The 15,167-nt window shown below is 43.9% G+C and overlaps 1 long non-coding RNA gene across 1 annotated transcript; it reads right to left on the bottom strand.

Moving 5' to 3' along the window:
- Window positions 1-3,221: 3,221 nt before the first annotated feature.
- Window positions 3,222-11,032, bottom strand: LOC131736888 (uncharacterized). The gene is made up of 4 exons (XR_009328470.1): window positions 10,864-11,032; window positions 5,468-5,695; window positions 4,599-4,675; window positions 3,222-3,949 (listed from the first exon to the last, which is right to left on the bottom strand). It is a non-coding gene; the product is annotated as an uncharacterized LOC131736888 (long non-coding RNA).
- Between the last annotated feature and the right edge of the window lie 4,135 nt (window positions 11,033-15,167).

The raw sequence follows: 15,167 nt of genomic DNA, 5'->3' as shown, positions 1-15,167 counted from the left end.
GGGACTGACTACACCCTGAATCTAAGAGAGCCTGGGTTTGTGTATCATCCACTGACACAGGAATCACAAAACCCGTCTGCTGGAGTGACTGATGGAATGGAACTGTCTTACCTGAACGGATGAGGTCACATCCCATAGCGGGGCAATCGCAGTCGATGTGGCTCACCTCCCAGCTTGTTCCACACATCAGTGAACTGGTTTCTCGCCATGAAGCTTCAGCAGGAGATTGAGACACAGGAGCAATCAAAGGGGCTCGATGGTAGGGTGGCCACACGAGACACCAGTCCAACACCACAGCAGCCTGTGGGTGACCCCACTCTGCCCCAGTTCTCGGGCCTGGAGCTCCCACGGCCACACTCCGTCCAAAGACCTGGCTACCCCCCCCCCCCCCCAGTCCTTTTGTCGTCCCTGGGGCCAATAGAGGGGGTCATGCAGGAGTAGTTCTGTTTCCAGGCAGCTTAGCGAGCGTTGGTTCTGCTGCCTGATACTGCTGCCTGATACTGCTCTACCAGGGTGGCGGGTGCCTGCCGTTGCACCCACACATGGGGTCCCGGAGCCAAGCACTGCAGGAACTGCTCAATTACGACCAGCTCCACCAGCCTGGCAGTGGTGGTAGCTCCCAGGTTCAACCATCCCCGGGCGTAATCCTGCAAGCGATGCGCGATGGCCTTGGGGTGTTCCTCCGCCGAGAAGTTCTCCTCCCTGAACTTGCAGGCGGTAGCCCTCAGGAGTCGCACCCACGCACTTGAGGATGGCAGCTTTCAGCATGGGATACTCCATCCTTGCCTGCCGGATCCATGGTCCTCACCGCCGCCTGCGCCTCCCTGCTTGTGAGTGACAGACGCAATAGCTTAGCTAGCATCACTTCATCAGCTGTGTGTTGTGACTACACAAGCATTTTGCAGCAGCTCTACCTTGATTCATTCCCCTTCTGATATTTTAGTTACAGCATACTGTATATGGAAAAATACATCCATTACCAGAGTCCCCAGAACGAGCCTAGCGAAGAAGACAGGCTCTTATTCAGAATAGTATACAACAGCGGTTCTCGGTACAGGTACTTATTTAGTCTGGAGAATTGTGCATAATACAGCAGAGACCCAATCACTGATGATTCTGTGTGTAAGAATCTGTGAAAGTCCTGTGCCCTCCACATTGTACCCTTGTTCAGTATATGAAATGGATCGGATTGTAGAGCATGAGAAAAAACAAAGTTACTAGGGGCGGTAAAAAAATTTGCTAGGGTGGGGCAAAAAAAGGTTAAGAACCCCTGACTTACAATATAAAAGCCGTCCCGGCATTATAACAAAGTACAGTATTGGTGGTAACATGACACTTAAGAGCAACAGGTTTGTATTATTTGAAGCCGACTGGTGATGCAAATCTAACAAGGTGTACTGTACATCGTTTCTTGAATAGAAATGTGCATAGGATTAGGATGAAATAGGACTAAATAAATCAAGCCAGTGCCAGTGATATCCATACTAGTTGTTTATGCATAATGTTAAATTAGGTGACTCCATTAATTGATTGCATGCATTGTGTGTAGTGTTTGAAAATAAACCCTCCAAATATTGCACCACATGATTGTTGTTAATTTTGGTAAAGTCAATAGGAAATCAATTCCAGTAAATTAACATGAAGCATTTTGTAAAAGATAGTAAAAGCAATATAGTAAAATCAACCTGGGCTTTCTAGCAGTTCTAGTTTTGCACTATTTGATGTACATGTTGAATAAGGAATAAATGTATTAGATTATTATTTTATTATTGGAATAGTAATAATGGTTTAGTTATTGATGTGCTGATATGTAAATATTTAAACAAACTTTGGAACTAAGTAAGCATTATCATATATTGTTAAATTCTCCACAACTAATTCTCAAAGTGTTCCCTGGAAATAAGAACAAACTATATATGATTTAAAATAATCTTCAGAATTCTCAAGTGAATACATTTCACTCAGTGTATTTGTTCAGCTAAAGACATGTCACTGCCCTGTGCATACAGTTTGACATGTAGGTTTCAGCTTTTTACACATACCTATTCATTTTCTACAAGGAATATACAATTCCTCCATTCCGTTTGATTACAATATGCACACATAAGGTAATAACATGAAAGATAATTGCTAAGTACTTTTCAATGATAAATGCAGATCACATGGAAGCAATGATCTTGCACAGGGATGAAAGATCCAATGGCCAATTGATAACCATGCATTCAGCTGTGAGCTCACAGTAAGAAGTTCCATTTGATTCAGAATGGAGGAGCTTACCTGACTGAACAGCAATAACCCTCACTTTGTAAGTGTCTGTCCTCTCCCTGTCCAGAGCTGCATTTGTAATTATTTCCCCAGTTTCAGAATTGATTTTCAACCAGTTAAAGACATCCCCTTCCAGTCTGTACCTAAACCATAGAACATTGAATGAACAACATGATAAAATATTCAGCAGTTTAACATAAATCATGACAAATTCAATAAATATTACTAAAACAAGGACATTTCATATTTATTTTAGAGGTAGATGAAAGATTAACTTCAGTGTTGTTGAAAAGTACCTTATACTGCTACCTTTAGGGTCTCTAGCATCCACTTTCAGAATGGTGTTGCCAACAGAAATATTTTCCTTGACCATGGCCTGGTACTCTGTACTGCCAAACACAGGGGCTTCATTGACATCGATCACACTGATGTTTAGGTATGCGGTAGAGCTTGTGTTGTAGTCAACCCCAGGCACCAATGGTTCTGGGTTTCTGGCACTAATACAAAGTCTGTAAACAGGCATTGTTTCAAAAACTAGGGGCTTGGAAAACAAACAATTTATATATATATATATATATATATATATATATATATATATATATATATATATATATATATATATATATATATTATCCGAGGATTACAGAATGCTATTTAAAAAATATGCTTTAATCATAATTATACCTTTATACATATTTGAATCCATTCTGTAATCCTCGGATAATGTATGTTGTGAATGATCTAGTATTTAGTATTCTTCTGTTTATGTTGTGCTTAACTTGTAAATGAGGAAATCATAACTAATACTGTACTTTAGTTTTGGTTGTGTTATACTTTAATGTATTTTATTTATTATATTAATTGTGTTAAACTGACCATTCAGGTTTGTTGTGTATAGACACAGAGATAAAAAAAAAAAAAAAAACTAAAACATACTTGTAATTTTATTGGCCTTTAAATTATAGTTCAGGGTAATTTGAAATAAAGTCTTGAATTTTTGGATTTTATTATATCCTGGTAGCACACATGCTTGGATGGAGAGCTGTGATTGCGCAGTCCCTATCTGTGGTGCAACATATTTGCAAAAATTAGGATTCAATCCTATTGTTTTCACATCGTTCCAGTGTCTTTCTGGTGTCACCTGGGATGTGACAGGTTCCCATCAAAAGTATAGGTTCTATTTATTCTGTTGCATCACTTCACATATTACCTTGACACAGCATGTCTGGTGTGTGGTGGCCTTTATTTTTAGAAAACAGTGTTAGCCACTCTAACATGTGGCCACATCAGTGCTTCATTATGCCTGCTATGAATCAAGAAGCAAGCATACCATCCTCTTCTCCACGGTCTACTGTAGTTCCCTCCCAATCACAAGTTTCAGCAGATGGATTTGAGTAAGAATTTCTTACTTTGTTAATCATCACATGTCCTTGGTTTGTTTCTTCGTCTGTACTGATAACAAATGTTCCTTCTGGATCGTCTTCTACAACGTGGTACAGGATGTTGGAGCTGCCAGTTTTTGGCTCATCCTCATCGATAGCCCCAATAGTTAGTAATGTGGTTCCCACTGGTGTGTCTTCTTGTATGGGATTGAGTTCATACTGAACAAAAGGGAGAAAAAAACTGTTGTGTAGCCTGTCCATAAGGGATACAGTTCGGGAAATCCAAACATCATCACCCACACCTGAACAGGTCACAATTAAAAAAAAGAAATGAAAAAGAAAAAGAATATATATATAAGCCTCTAAGCTTTGAAGCTTCTTCAAGGAAGACAAAGTCTTGTACAGAAAGAACAAAGAATGCTACCCGCTCTTTCCTCTTATGATTATATCTGCTTAATTGTTTGACATCTTAAGGGCCTTCAGTGTTGCTTTCAATCTATTCTTCATTTATGTTCCTGTATCTTTATGACTGATTTAATCTTGTTACCAAACTCCTATATGCATCAACATTTTTCACCAACACTGCTAATGATGGTAATTATAAACCCCATATGCTGAATACTATAAACATCTTTCAACAATGCAGAACTCCAAAGAGGTCAAGGTAAAATGACTTTGCTCAACACAACAGACAAATTAACACATCTGGGTCTTGCTGTTATACAATTGTTGAAAAAAAAAATATATATATATATATATATATATATATATATATATATATATATATATATATATATATATATTAATAAATTAATAAAACTATATTATTTCTATCCCAATATTTTTTCATAAATCCAACCATAAATTAAAGCATTATACTACAAATACACAAATTTTTTAAAACATTTGAGCTTGGCAAATATTCAAAAAGTACAATGCAAATGAGTTTACCTGCTGTTTATCAAATATAGGAATCTGGTCATTGCTTTCAATTATTCATATGACTACACTGCAGACAGTGTAGAATCCTAAAAAATAAATTAAATTAAAAATTATACATGTTTTATTAAATGCATTTAGAAATGCTATTCCTAGATGAAGTGCTGTGCCTATTAGATAAAGGAACTTTATTATGGAAAAGATATGGACATCAATGTACCATATAGCTTAATACTAGTGTGAACTATGTACTGGACACCGTTACACAGGTGTCTCTCCCATTATATAGGTGCCTGTTGTACCCTAAGAGCCTGGCTCCATGTCTGGAGCAGACAGAACAACTTTATATCACTCATCTCAGTCAGCTACTGGAGCAGATTTGGTTCTATGGCGCTAGATTATTGCCAGTGTACTTCATATAGCACCAGCAACATTACTTTCTGGTGCCAGTAGACATGTTTCATTTTTTATTTGTTTTATTTTATTCCCTAGCAACCATCGATGATGATAGTTTCTCATTGGGTCTAGACTACTCACATGACCCACACACACTCATCCACACACAGGAGAGAAGGTTTGTGTCATGTGGCAAGTTATAAGGGGGCTTGATTAGCACATGGTTTGATAATTTAGCACAAGTAGGATCTCTGGAGCTAAACTTTCAAAACAGTTTAGCACCAATTTTCAAAATGAATTGCACCCCTGTGGAGGGAGTTCCTAACAATGTGCATAAAGAAAAAGCTGTGTATATTTTTACATGTATGTGTATTTTTAACATTAGTTATAATTTCTGCTAATACCACAGCTTTACTAATTTCCAAAACCACTTATAAATAAAGAAACGGTTTCAAATGCAACTAAAATGTGACACTATTACACACCTGTGGGATCTCCAGCCATGTCAGTGATCTTTACTGTTAAATTGTACTCCAGCACTGTAGCTTTCTGGAATCTGTCGTGTTCAATCTGGATTTTACCGCTGTACTCATCGATAATGAACATGGTAGAAGACAGCTTCGGCTACTGATCCAAAATCTGATACTTCAGCACAGAGTTTAAACTGTCTGATTCATCCAGGTCAAAAGTTTCCAGAGTTCCAATGTGATTTCCTAAAGAAAAATAAAATTGTTAATGTCCTGCCACAACACAAATATTTTTGTTTTACATTGACCACTTTTTTAAACTTTTAAATTGCATTCCCTGCCTCAAGATGGCTTCACATGTACCTGCATAGACCTCAGAACTACACTTACCATCGTCCTACTGCTCACATATGTAACTGAGATGGATTTACCAGTGAGCAGAAGGATGATGGGAAATGTAGTTCTGAGAGGTCCATGCGGGTACATGTGAAGCCATCTTAAGGTCTGCGTCCAGTGCTTCAACCTGTGAACCAAAAAGTATTATTTGGTTGTTATTGTTTTAAACCTGGTTGACATGTTTACTTTTCAGAACGCTTTTTTTTTTTCAAGCTCTTATACCAGTCAGTATTAGTGCCAGTGTGTTGATCAGAATAATAGACAGTGGGCCAGTTGATATAATCACTTATGACCTTCTCAACTTTATGCTACTTGGAGCACAGTAGATGATATGAATGACAGAAAATATCACTTTAGTAGTTCGGGACAAACACCAAATCACAAAATGTTTTAGTACAAATATTTATTGTGGAGAATGCGGAGTATGCGATTTTACAGAGAAGTATGTCGTATATACACATTCATTTCGCATCAAACCTAACTTGGTTTGAGGGCTCGCTGCCTGGCCGACTGGATGAGGCTGAGACCCCCAAAAAGAACAAGCCGGTCTCAATGCCGCGACTAGTATTGAATATAGCCCACTTGAAGGTTTAGCCAACCTTTAACAAATGATCATCAGCACGCAGGAGAGGAAAACAAAACCCATTTTTGGGAAATAAACCTCTGGAAATCCATGGCTGATTCAATTGCCCTACCTCCAAGCAGGTTACTAACGCTTAAAAGCACATTTTTGTAAAAGCATTTTTAGGATATGTAATATATGTTCTAATGTAAACTTGGTAAGCACTGGAGGACCAACAACGTAACCATTTGATAAAGGAGCCTGGAACTCCGTGGCAAGAAGCTGCTACGATTCTGAAGCAATGACCGGAGAACTGCTCAGCTGCGAATCCAGACCTGGAAAGAATCTGGTGAAGGTGAAAGAAGAACCAGTGTCGGGTGACGATTGTTCAGTTTTCGTTAATAAACAGCGGGTCTGAGGGCGATTCGCCCTGAGAAAGACGGAGATGGATAAGAAAGAAAGGGGACATATGGGCTAACATATATAATTTATAAACAAAATTGGAAAGGGTTTCCTAATCTTCCTGGTCAGTTTTACTTCTTTTGAGCAGGAAGGAAAAGGTATCAGATGAGGTGATTGCTAGGTCGGAGATGAAGGGGTGAATCTGGGGGTTGAATTTGAGAGCAATGTAGACTCTGAGCACCTAAGGAACCCAAGAAGGCTAAGAGAAAAGGGCTTTAAGGTTTTATCTAAAACAGGGAGGAGTAGCCAGAGCAGATGAGAGACACCAAGAGAGTACATTGATAGTGATAGGTAGGCCATCAGTGGGAGAAAAAGATTCTGATCGTTGAAGCACATTCAAGATTAATGAAATTTGTGAGTTGCTGAGTGTAGAGCTGAGATGCCAAAAATGAATTTGTAGATAAACTGGATGCCAGAAATTGAAATTTTGATGGAGGAAACTCTTATAGCTCTATTCTTAAGAGACATAATATAGGATCATACTACAGGCATTGAAAATGAAGGGAAGGGAATGTTGAATGCAAAGTGAATTTTTAAATCAATTCCAGTATGACCAGTACATTTGCAGTGAATGGGGAGTGATGCTGAGAAGAGTTGTTTCTTGAGCCTGCAGAACCAGGGAATGCAGCGGGTGGCTCACATGAATGTCAGGTCTGAAAAGGGAGGAATCTGAGTTGGCAGGAGGTAGTCTTCGGGAGCTAATGCTCTGAATCTCTGCGTTTGGAAACGAGAAAGAGAATCGGCTATTATATTCCGGTGGATGAGAATGTGTTGAGCTCTGAGAATGAACTAATGAGTAACAGATAAACAGCTAATCATCCTGAATCTTCTCATTATATGATGAGAGGATGAATGACCTTGTTAATGATTTGGACTGTAGCTGAATTATCTGAGCGGAGAAGTATGGATTTTTGAGCCCAGGAAGACCCCCAAAAGGAATGCGGCTACAGCAACTGGATACATTTTGTACAATGACGAGGAGTGATCGGGTATAGGAATGGTGCTGAATTTGTCAGGTCATGGAGCAGAAAACCATTTTCCCTTGTAGTATCCTCCAAAGCCCAGAGAGGGAGCTGCATCTGTGAATAGTTGAATGTCTTCGTGCAGCAGGAGACAGTCGTCGTAAAAGAAAGTAATGCCGTTCCATTCTTCCAACAGAAGGGATCAAATCAAGAGAAGGTAGGAAATGAAAGCTCTGCCTTGAGGAATTATCCTCATTGCGTATTTTAAATGGCCTAGGAGGGACAGAAGATTGCGTTTGTTAGGAGAGGGACCGAACAGAAAAGTGGAAATAGAAACAATACGATCCACCCCAACTCCCCTCCCTCCCCTCCCCCGAGGCTGAAAAAGATTGAGAATCCGGGGGAAAGTCTAGAAACTCGATGGAAGTGAGAGAACCCAAGGTCTTTTCTGATGCTAGGGGGATGCCGAGATTTGAAAATAATGATTTGAGGATTGTTATGTTCTGGGCAGGAGAAGCGTGGTGAAAATCAAATTTGAAGAAAATCATCCAGGAGATGCAGCAGTAATTATTAAGGAGGATCCAGCACAGCGCTTCCGACAGGGTATCGAATATCTATGGGCTGCTTCTGCAGCCAAACGTCAGGCGAACAGAAAAGTAAAGTTTGGAACGCCACTGTACCCCGAAGAGGTGCCTGAGGGCAGGCTCAATGGGCATGATTTTCGGCTTTAGTTTTAGGTTGGAGGGACCACTATGGGAGCCTGCTGGACACCCATAGGGCAAGGGAGGTCACTGCAGGACGCCTGCAGTGAGGGGAGCGTAACCTAAAAGGTTACGTTTGGAGGACCGCTGGGAAGGGCGGAAGAGTGAATGGAAAACTGGGGCCCTGCTGGGCAACCGTTTGAGGTAAGGAATAGAAGGGGGCTGCGGGGCCCTGTTGAAGCCCGCAGCTGGAAGAAAAACGTTTGACAGAGAAGGGACCACTATGGATGCCTGCAGTGAGGGGAGGTAACCAGAAAGGTTACAGTTGCATGTTAGGCAACAGTGGCGGGTGTCGAAACCCCGGGATGGATCGTGGGAGCAGCCTCGCCTAACTGTAAAAACAGTCTCTGGATACAAATGCTCAAAACTGCTGATGAGCAGAAAGAAAAGCATTTCACGGAGAAAGGATCATTATGAGGACCTACTGGACGCCCACAGTGGCCAAAATGAGGGGAGGTAACCTGAAAGGTTATAGTTGGAGCCAGAATGCTCAGTAACTGCTGAATTAGCCTTTGATTGACAGGCGCTGTGGTCCCACCTTCTGAGTTTTCCAGATGTAGACGCACTTCATGGAGATGCAGTCGGTGTGGGGCGAGGTGTTTCAGGTCCGCTTATAATAAGCGGAATTGGGCTTGTTTCTTGAGAGTCGCAGGTTGGAATTTGTAGAAACACCCATACTGACATGCTTTGTTTTGTCGTAAGACTTGTCAACACTGGGTAAAGCAACAATCTGCGCTGATGTCATAGCGCCTGCGACGGGAAGGATGCTGCAGAATGGAGAGAAATAAAGTAAACAAATTCTCCTTACGTGCTGTAGATTTGAAAGGAATGTTGTTCCAACAAACATAATGCTGGAGCCTGGGGATCGTCCAGTCTCTGATGTCAGGAGTTGCGGAGGAATGAGTGGCCAGGCGGGAGCTACGGCAGACAGGATAAGCAGACATCTGGACAGAGAAGTTTGAAGTGGTAATACCGCCGACCGAAGCTGTCGTGGAGCTGGCCCAGGAAGGGCTAGTTGAACTGGTTGAGTGGATCTCGGCTCCGGGGAAACGCCAAAACAGAATAATCCAGAATACTGACCATGATGCATGCATTTACGATAAAAATCGAAATGCAACTGAGAGGTAAGAGGGTATTTATAGTGCTAACAATCTTAATTAGCTAATGTGTAAACTGAATGATTCAATTTGGTGATGCGGAGATTGGTGTCTGACCCTCCTCCCGAACTTTAATTATAAATTTCATTTGTTGCATTCTTAAATAACTACTTGTTATGGGTGTAAGATATCAGAGTTATCTAACATATTCATCTGGTTTAGATACATTTTGTACCATGTTTTAGGCATCATAAACTGGTAAATTGTGTTTTAAATCTCAGAAGTTAAACTACCAAGTGGTCTCAACAGAGCTCCCAGAATCATATCTAAATTCCAAACAGCATCTGTTTTATGGAGAATAATATTTAAATTGGGAAACTGAATAGCAATGTTGCAATCTGACAGGGACTTTAGGGTTAGGATTATGTTAAAGGCTTTGGGTAAAATTGTGATTTATGGTTAGGATTATGAGTAGATGCACTTGGAGCACTTGCCCTTAGTAAATCATGAAGACTACTATGGATTATTTATTTAACTTCCCATTGTATGGCCTTAGAAATGTAGTATTTGAGGGGCTCCCGAGTGGCGCATCCAGTAAAAAGCAATCGCTAGAGTGCAGGATGTGCGCTATAGCCTGGATGTCGCCGGTTCGAGTCCAGGCTACTCCACAGCCGACCGTGGACGAAAGCTCCCAGGGGGTGGCGCTCAATTGGCCGAGCGTTGTCCGGGGGGAGGGAGGGTTAGGTCGGCCAGGGTGTCCTCGGCTCACCGCGCACCAGCGACCCCTGTAGTCTGGCCGGGCGCCTGCGGGCTTGCCTGTAAGATGCCCAGAGCAGCGTTGTCCTCTGAGGCGGCTGCACGGTGAGTCTGCAGAGTGCAACGAAGCAGGCGGCTGACGGCACACGCTTCGGAGGACAGCGTGTGTTCATCTTCGCCACTCCCGAGTCAGCGCAGGGGTGGTAGCGGTGAGCTGAGCCTAAAAAAAATAATTGGTCATTTCAAATTGGGGAGAAAATAATAAAAACTAATTGGCAACGACTAAATTTAAAAAAATATATTTACAGTATATATATATATATATATATATATATATATATATATATATATATATATATATTTATATATATATATATATATATATATATATATATTAAAAAAAAGAAATAGTATTTACCGTTATAATATGGACCTTCTTTGTTTCCCAGTCAAAAGGTTCCCTCAGATATAACCATCCGTCATTTTCAATCATTATTTTAGTATCAGTTTCACCACCAAGTTTATATGACTTTACATTGGAGTCAGTTGTTGTAAACTAAAAATAAAGAAATAACAAAAAAGGACAGTTACATATCAGTCATCCCTTCCCGATGCAATTTAGAAGACTGTAAAACTGTGGTGGTTTTCAAACACTTAAGACTATTTATCTATTTTTTCGTTTTTGTGTGTGGCGAAAAGGAGAGTGAAGAGGAGGATGGGAGGAAGGAAGATGGGAGGAAGAAGAAGGATGAGGAGACAGCAGCCGCTGCAGCAACAACAGCAGGCACAGGAGGAGATGAGCTGGGAAGCCCTCCTCCATAGCATAAGCCAGCTGAGTTGTTGCTGCATCTGTGGGGAGCGGGGGCATTTCCCAGTTAATTGCCCCCTCCCTGAAGACTGGGAATACAGCTGCTGGAGGGGAGACAAGAGGGAGGAGTTGGTGCGTCCTGCGCCTGAGTGGGAGGAGCCCGAACGTCCTGACCTGGAATGGGAGGAGCCCGAATGTCCTGCGCCTGAGTGGGAGGTGCCCGAACGTCCTGCGCCTAAAAGGGAGGAGCCCGAACGTCCTGCGCCTAAAAGGGAGGAGCCCGAACGTCCTGTGCCTAAAAGGGAGGAGTCGGTGCGTCCACGGCCCAAGAGGGGGGAGTCGGTGCGTCCACGGCCCGAGAGGGGGGAGTCGGTGCGTCCACGGCCCGAGAGGGGGGAGTCGGTGCGTCCACGGCCCAAGAAGGGGAAGGCCGAAGGTCCACAGCCCAGGTACCTGCCAGCAGAGGGGGAATACCTGCTGGTGCCGCCTCCATCTCCGTGGGAGGACTGTGAGTCGCTCCCACCTCCGCCAGCAGAGGGAGCATTCCTGCTGGTTCCACCTCCACCGTCCTGGGAGGACTGTGTGTCGCTCCCACCTCCGCCAGCAGAGGGAGCATTCCTGCTGGTTCCACCTCCACCGTCGTGGGAGGACGACGTGTCGCTCCCACCGCCAGCAGAGGGAGCATTCCTGCTGGTTCCACCTCCACCGTCGTGGGAGGACGACGTGTCGCTCCCACCACCAGCAGAGGGAGCATACCTGCTGGTGCCACCTCCGTCTCCGTGGGAGGACGAAATGTCACTCCCACCACCACCACCAGCAGAGGGAGCATGCCTGCTGGTTCCGCTTCCACCACAACCAGCAGAGGGAACATGCCTGCTGGTTTCCCTGTCGCTGCCAGAAGGGGAGGAGCCGCCTTCGCTGCCAGAAGGGGAGGAGCCGCCTTCGCTGCCAGAAGGGGAGGAGCCGCCTTCGCTGCCAGAAGGGGAGGAGCCCCTGCAGCCTTCGCAGCCTGAAGGGGAGGAAGCCCTGCCGCCTTGGCAGCCTGAAGGGGAGGAAGCCCTGCCGCCTTGGCAGCCTGAAGGGGAGGAAGCCCTGCCGCCTTGGCAGCCTGAAGGGGAGGAAGCCCTGCCGCCTTGGCCGCCTGAAGGGGAGGAAGCCCTGCCGCCTTGGCCGCCAGAAGGGGAGAAGCCTTGGCCGCCAGAAGAGGAGGAGCCCCTGCCACCTTTACTGTCAAGAGGAGAGGAGCAGGAGCTACCTCTACCTCCACCACCACCACCACCATTGGGAGAAGTGGAGCTCCTGCTGCCGCCTTCATGGCCAGGGGCTCCCCTCCCGCCGTCAGCATCGCCTTGGGTCGCCTGTGTCTCCCTTGCGTCTCCTAGGGTTGCTGCCGGTCCTGCGTCGCCTCCCGAGGGTCCGCTGCCGTCGCCTCCTGAGGGTCCGCTGCCGTTGCCTCCCGAGGGTCCGCTGCCGCTGCCGTCGCCTCCCGAGGGTCCGCTGCCGTCGCCTCCCGAGGGTCCGCTGCCGTCGCCTCCCGAGGGTCCGCTGCCGCTGCCGTCGCCTCCCGAGGGTCCGCTGCCGTCGCCTGGGGTCGCCAGGGATCCTGCTTCACCTGGGGTCCCTACACTGTGGTCGGAGCCCCACGGAGGGGAGCTGCCGGCCATCAAGAAAGGGGGGGAGGTCAGGAGACCAGCTCCCCCAGCCGCACTTTCGCGGCCAGAGGTCATGTGGTCGGAGCCCCACGGAGGGGAGCTGCCGGCCATCAAGAAAGGGGGGAAGGTCAGGAGACCAGATCCCCCAGCCGCACTTTCGCGGCAGGAGTTTGGGTGGTCAGAGCCCCACGGAGGGGAACTGCTGGCCATGAAGAGGAGGGGGAAGGTCAGGAGACCAGTTCCCCCAGCCGCACTTTCGCGGCAGGAGAGAGTGTGGAGGGAGCCCCGGAAGAGGGAGCTGCCAGCCACGAAAAATTGGGGGGTGCCGGAGATTCCACCATGGCCACCCCCCGGAAACAACTTGCTTCCCCCTCTTCCGGGACATTGAGACTGAGGGGGGAGGTGGCCGTTGGGGCCATGTGTGCTTCGCACAAGGGGGGGGATATGTAACAGGGCGAGCAGCCCTGTACATTGTTTATTTATTTTTAGATCGGGGTCTCCCCCTCCGCCCCTGTGCAGAGTATTGTTTTTGTTTATTATGATTTATTGTATTATTGTATTTATGTCGGCGAGCGCCGTATGTTTGTTATTGTTTCGTTTATTTTTAAAACGTGTCCTGGCAGAGGCGAGATCGGTGCTCGTCCTCTGCCAGGAGTAATAATTAATAAACTCGTGCAGAAGGTGAACCATCTCCCGAATTAATTACGGGATTAATTTTGTTGCTAATTGGGAGATGGTTCACCTTAATAAAAGCCTGCAGCTCTCTAGTTCGGGGTGGGTGTTGGAAGGAGGGTGAGCGAGAGGATTAAAACGAAACTAACAGTAAACAGGAACAGTGACGGCGATCTGCCCAGCCTGACCTGTGTTTTTGTGTTAGTGATTTCTTTTTGTTTAATTATTTATTTTGCTCTGTGAGCGAGTGTTTTCTGTTTGAATATTTTATTTATTTTTTTGGATTCATTAAATAAAACGGCGCCCGCGCCACTGCACAATACCTTTTTGTTTTTGTTGTCCCTTCTTCTGCCGTGACGTCAGACCACTCAGCCGTTCCTGTCACACAATGATACAACCTTCATTCATCCAACAACGTTTGTACTCGTTTTCTAGCTATATCTATAAAGTGGACATGCCCCCAACAACCTTTTTGAAAAAAACATTTTATTTTATGAGTGATTAGATGTCCATTTATTATTCTGCGCACTACCTCCCTCCTGGCCGTGACTATTTCATGTATGTAAATATGTAAATATCTTTCCAATCAACCCAAACTTCTTCTGCTTTACTCTTTCAAGTGTCTTTACCTCTGCAGTTAACCTCATACATAAACTATAAGCATGTTTATTGCTTTTTACATCCTGTTTATAGTAGAAATGTATTTAAAGAAAACTGAAAGGTCAGGTTACAACATTTTTCCACAAGGAAATCCATAAGGCTTTATAATTTACATTATAATGCATCATAAATGAATCATAAGAATTTGGTCATGGAGTATTCTTTACATAATAGGTATTTTGTATCTCTATCAATCACGAAATCAAATCAAAGTATTGGTTATTAACGCAGGAACACAAATACAATAAAGTTCCACATATAAAAAGAACATGCGTCATTAAATCAACAGTATTACTGGTTGTTCAGAGAAAAATGTTCCACCCAATCAGTTGTCTTTTATTGCAAGGAACTCTATACAAATATAACCAATGGTTTGTGACAGAGGTAAAGACAAACCCTCATGGTTTCAACTCATCTGAATAGAAAAAAAAGTAATTAAGACAGGACTGCTTTGGAGATTAGTAATTGCTGAACATTTCCTTTATCAGGCATTGGCTGAAAATGTTTGACTACTTAACATTAGGTGCGTCAGAATTGTATATAGTCTTCTCATATACTGTATTATTAAAATCTCACTGGTTTGGTCTCAGTTCTGTACTCACTTTAAACTCAAAGCCCCTTGTGTATTAGGACCCATTTCTGCTAACCATTTATTTCATCCATCTGTGCTTGATTCAGCCTTTTTATTTTGGCAGAGGAAGGGGTTCAAATGTTTTAAAGATTTATATGACAATGATGCTTATGCTAGTTTTGACTGTCTGCTAAATTCACTTTGCCCCATTCCCATTTCTTTTGATACCTACAGATTTGCAATTACATGCATGTCCAGTTCCACTCATTCCCAACCATTCCACTCAATCCTGCATTGGACACCATACTAGAACACCTCACTGAGAAAAGAGGACTTATTTCACAAATTTATCACCACCT

Source organism: Acipenser ruthenus, chromosome 4, assembly GCF_902713425.1.
Source record: "Acipenser ruthenus chromosome 4, fAciRut3.2 maternal haplotype, whole genome shotgun sequence".
NCBI lineage: Eukaryota > Metazoa > Chordata > Actinopteri > Acipenseriformes > Acipenseridae > Acipenser > Acipenser ruthenus.
This window is presented reverse-complemented; position numbering and strand designations above follow the sequence as displayed.